The sequence below is a fragment of the Petaurus breviceps genome, unplaced genomic scaffold (assembly GCF_028583685.1).
Source record: "Petaurus breviceps papuanus isolate PSGF00001 unplaced genomic scaffold, PetGlider_PUasm1.0 90925, whole genome shotgun sequence".
In the NCBI taxonomy this organism is placed as follows: domain Eukaryota; kingdom Metazoa; phylum Chordata; class Mammalia; order Diprotodontia; family Petauridae; genus Petaurus; species Petaurus breviceps.
In genome coordinates, this window is record NW_027187380.1 from 32,135,794 (window position 1) to 32,141,243 (window position 5,450).

Below are 5,450 nucleotides of genomic sequence, written 5' to 3' on the forward strand. Positions count from 1 at the left end.
GTGTTTCAGGAAATCCTGGAGAGATTATATAGATTGCCTTTTGCATTAGAACGGGAACTATTGGGGGGCAAGGGGTGTCAATCTGCTGAGAGGATTAATAGAGTAATTTTTCACAGGATCATTATTTTCTTTCCTAAGAGTGAGTAGATGACTTCTAGTTCACCCCAGATTCCTAGGTTTTTGTTAGTAAAGCTTCACAAGTTCTAGGAGTTTATTTGGAAACTGTAATCAGTTTCCCTCTGAGAGAGGAAACATGGCATTTCTTTTTTCTTTTCTCTATATTTCGCTTTTATTAGTTTTTTAAATTCTTTTTTCTAGTTGCTTGGGTTGGGAAAAACTCATAAACATTGAAGAATGATGTCACTTGTTGAATTTGCTTAATGCTGCATTTAGGGATAACTGTAATCATCAGACACAAGTTATGGCGAACCTGAGCCCCATAAATACTGTTAATAGTGGAATTGTCTAAGAACTATCCTGAATGGATTTTTGGTAGCACTTATATGGCATTTAGGAGGTCGCTAAGAATTCTGCTATGTGGACTTTGTTAAGACTTGAGAGAACTGGAGTAGATACTCAAACAAATTGGTAGACACTTAGAAGGTGATAGGGACAAAACTGCCAAATGCATACAAACAACAAATATTTAACTGAGGAGAGGGGGTGTAATGGGAGTAATCAGAGGAATCCTCCACCCCAATTGGCCTGGGCTAGAATTTACTCCAAGAAAGATGAAATTGGGAAGTTTTAACACAGTATAGTCTCTGTACAGGGCCTTAGAGCTGAAAAAAATTAAGAATGAGAAGTTCTTTGTAAAAACCTCCCACAATAGAGAGAGGATATTCTAAGTGAATGACGTAGTGGTCTTTACAGAGAATGTAATAGATACTCAATTGATACTGAATGAATTGTAAATCACCAAATTTGGGATGGTCAGTCTTCTCTAGTCCCATTTGGACCTTGCTGGCCAACTGGGTTCAGCTGTCATTAACTACACATAAATTTGATCCAGTAAACAGGTATCTTATTTCCAGGAGAAACAAAGTTTCCTGAAATTCAGTTTGTTGGTCTAAAATAATTGCCTCCTATCAGTATGTGTTAAAACTGAGAAGTAACAAGGACTCCAGTTACCTTAAGATTTATAGTACATGACACGCTATTCTTTCCCCCATAATGAATTTGCATAAAATGCTTAAATTACTGCAGTTTCATCAGAACTGAGAACGCAATATGCTTGCAACATTTCTCTGGGGATGGACAATGGTCTGAAACAAAAACAATATGCATTGGCTCAGCTCTGTATCTTTATTAACAAACATGTCAAGCTGCATCACTAATATCACACCATTTAAATGGCATGAAAACAAAACAACATCACCAAATTCAGGAGGGTTTACTGACTTCCACCCATCCTTCTTGCTATTTCCTAATATTCTTTGTGTCAATGTCAAATTAATTCTTTAAATATGTAAGAAAGCAATTGGTTGGGAGGCTGGTGATGCTGTGATTCAATACATTTGTTTATCTGTTGCCTTTTGACCCCTGCACTGAGGATATTTTCTTTTCCTTTATTCAGGTTCTTAGCTTTATTTTACCTCAAAACAGAGAATTCACAACATTGGGGACTGGTATTGAAAGGGGTACAGGGCCTCTCCAAACCTTTAGGAACAAGTTAGATGCCCATATGTCCTAGAGGTTTAGAATAAAGTCTAAGGCAAAGGAATAGATTTGATAAACTTTGGTAACAAAAAGTAATAGTGTCAGGAACCCCTAGAAAAGTTGGTGTGGCTCTTCTGGAAATAGTAAGAAACCTTAACATTCCTGGCTTCCAACTCCCAATCTCACCTCTATTACTATTTCTTTTTTCCAATTTATTTGTTTATTTTTAGTTTTTAACATTAATCTCCATAAGATTTTGAGTTACAAATTTTTCTCCCCATCTTTCCCCTACCCCCACCCCAAAATAGCCAGTCTACAGAATACCCCTCTATTACTATTTCTTGTTAACGGTATACAACAGTATATCTAAGGCTAACCAGAAACTTATTTAATCATTCAATCTAGTCATTCAACAAATGATTATTAAATACCTGCACATGTAAAATACCGCACTGAGTGCTTCAGGAGATGCAAACATAGGATCATAATATTTAGAACTACAAGGGACCTTAGAGATCATCTAAATAGGGCATAGTCAGTGCCTGTTCTTAGGGAACTTAAAATATGGGTGATCTCCACCCACCTGTATAAATGTTTTTTAAATGACACAAGTGGTAAACAGATTTAACTTAGAAAAATCTGAGGGTCACCATTCATTCCTTTGTAAGTGCAGTGGGGTGGGGCAGAAAGCAAATTAAGCAATTAATCAAGGGAAGATAATAAGCATTTATATAGTTCCTACAATGTGCCAGGAACTATTCTAAGCATTTTTTAAAATTATTTATTTTTAGTTTCCAACATTTATTTTCAAAAGATTTTGAGTTACAATTTTTCCCCCTGTCTTTCCTCTACACCCACCCCAAAATAGCAAGCCTACTGAATGCCCCTTCCCCCAATCTGTTCTTTCTTATATCCTCCCCCATTACTCCCCTAACCTTCCAGGAGAGCAAGATGGATTTCTATACCACAGCACCTGCATATCTTATTTCCCAGTTGCATGTAAAAAAAACAATTTTTAAAACATTTTAAGCACTTTTTTAAACAAATATTATATCATTTGATCCTCAAAACAACCTCATGAAATGGGTGTTATTATCCTTATTATATAGTTGAGGAAGCAGGTTAAGTAACTTGCCCAGTAAGTATTTGTGGCTAGACTTAACCTCAGATCTTCCTGACTCCAGGGCCAGAACTCTATTCACTGTGCCATCCACTGCCTCTATGGATCACCCTACCCCACTTTAAACAAGTAACAAAATGCCCTACACCTTGATATTAACTGATAATTAGTTGGGGGTTCATGGCCTATAGCATTAGAAAGGAACCCCAAACTCCTTATGGTTATCCCTAGAATCCTGAAAAGAGAAATATTCAGTCACCTTCTGGTGACCCAGCCTGTCAGTGAGAGTGGAGTTTGGGGGCCTGAGTCTATAATCTGCTATTATCCTCCCTCCCTCCTTCCCTTCATTCATTTGTTCGTTCCTTCCTTCATTTGTTCGTTCCTTCCTTCATTTATCCTTTCCTTTCTTCCTCCCTTTCTCCTTTTCTTCCTTCCTTGCTTCCTTCCTCCCTTCCTTTATTAATACAAATATTTCCTAAAGTTCTACTATGAGTCCAGCACTGTGCTGGGCCCATAGTAGGACAAAGAAAGAGTGTAACTTAGTCTTTGTCCTTTAGGAGTAGATTAGTGAAGAATATGTAGGAAATGGGAATATATACACTGGAAACAGCAGCAGTGCAAGATAGCATGGAAACATAAGAGGACAAGTATATTCCAACTTCCAAGGGACAAGTAAATTCCAAGGGACAAGTATATTCCAACTGAGGGATGTAGTAATCTTTATACAACACAAAATATTTCTCAGTCCACACATTAAAAAAATCATAAGGAGAGACAGAGTCAAGATGGTAGAGTAGAAGCAAGACCTCTGCCCGGCTCTGGCTTCCACCTTCCCCAATCCATGTAAAAAGGGGACTCTGAACAAACTTTGGAGCTACAGAACCCACAAAATGACACAGAGAAGCTAACATACTGCTGAGGACACCCCGGCAGGTCAGAAGGAATCAGACAGTGCAGCACTCTGGGAGCTGAGCCCAGGCCTTCATGAGCCACAGGTTTTAGCCGCAGGGTGGGCCTGACCAGCCACCATCTGGAGGGACTCCAGATCAGCAGCAGCTGTGGCTGTTTCCAGATTTATCAATACAAAGATTCTAAGGACAAAGTGAGAGGTCAGTGCAGTATGGACTTTGGGACCAGTAGTCGGGAGTGCGTCAGCTTCTGCCCCCAGGTCTAGAAGCTGCTGAGATGCCTGGCACAGACAGCACCACGTGGCAGCTTCATTTCCTGGTCTGCAGAGGGTAGGGGGACCAAGCAACCAGTATGAGGGATAATCGCTCTTGCTTTAACCTGCTTGGATCTGGATTGCAGTCTAGGGTGGAGGTCCTGGGGTTCATGACCAGCTTGCCAGAGCATGTGGAGGCCTTAGAGAGGGCACCCAACTAATACCCCTGGCAGCTAAGAAAACCCCAGCATTTGGGACAAAAGCTCCCCTGTCTGGTGGCAGAGTCCTACTGTGGCAAAAAGCCCAGTGACTGAGGGGCGACATGACCAGACAAAGGAAACAAAACAAACAGAAGACTCCAACATTAGACTCCTATTTTGGGGACAAAAAGGAGCAAAGCATGGAAGAGGAGGAAGAGAGTGAAGTCAGAACTCCTGCACCAAAAGCTTCAAAGGAAAATACAAGCTGGTTACAGACCATAGAGGACTTTAAGAAGCAAATAAGAGAAGTGGAGGAAAAATTGGGAAGAGAAATGAGAACAATGCAAGAAAATTATGAAATAAGAGTCAACGCCTGACTGAGGAAAATCACACCTTAAAAAACAATTGGCAAAAAAAGCTCAAAAAGGCAATGAGGAGAAGAATGCCTTGAAAAGTCAAATTTGCAAGATGGAAAAAAGAATCTCAAAAGCTCAATGAGTTGAATCTTTCCCTTGGATTTATATTGGAACAAAGGGAAGGTAGTGACTTTAAGAGAAATCAAGATGATGTTAAACAGATCCAAACAAATGAAAGAATAGAAGACAATGTGAAATATCTCATGGGAAAAACCACTGACCTGGAAAATAGATCCAGGAGAGATAATTTAAAAATTACTGGACTACCTGAAAGCCATGATCAAAGAAAGAACCTAGAAATCATCCTCCAAGAAATTCTCAAGGAAAATTGCCTTGATGTTCTAGAACCAGAAGGCAAAATAGAGGTTGAAAGAATCCACCGATCACCTCCTGAAAAAGATCCCAAAAAGAAAACTCCTAGGAATATTATAGCCAGGTTCCAGAATTCACAGATTAAGGAGAGAATATTATGAGCAGCCAGGAAGAAACAATTTGAATATTGTGGAAACACAATCAGGATAACCCAGGATCTGGCAGCTTCTACACTGAGGGATCAAAGGGCCTGGAATAGGATACTCTGGAGGGCAGAGGAGCTTGGATTAAAACCAAGAGTCACCTACCCAGCAAAACTGAGTATCATCTTTCAGGGGAAAATATGGTCATTCAGTGGAATAGAGGACTTTCAAGCATTCTTAATTAAAAAATCAGAGTTGAATAGAAAATTTGACATCCAGATACAAGAAGCAAGAGAAGCTTGAGAAGTTAAACACAGAAAAGAAATAATAAGCCACTGATAAAAGTTGAACTATTAACATTTCTACATGGAAAAATGATAAATGTAACTGATGAAACTTTTCTCAGTATGAAAATAGTTGAAGGGAATAAAATATATA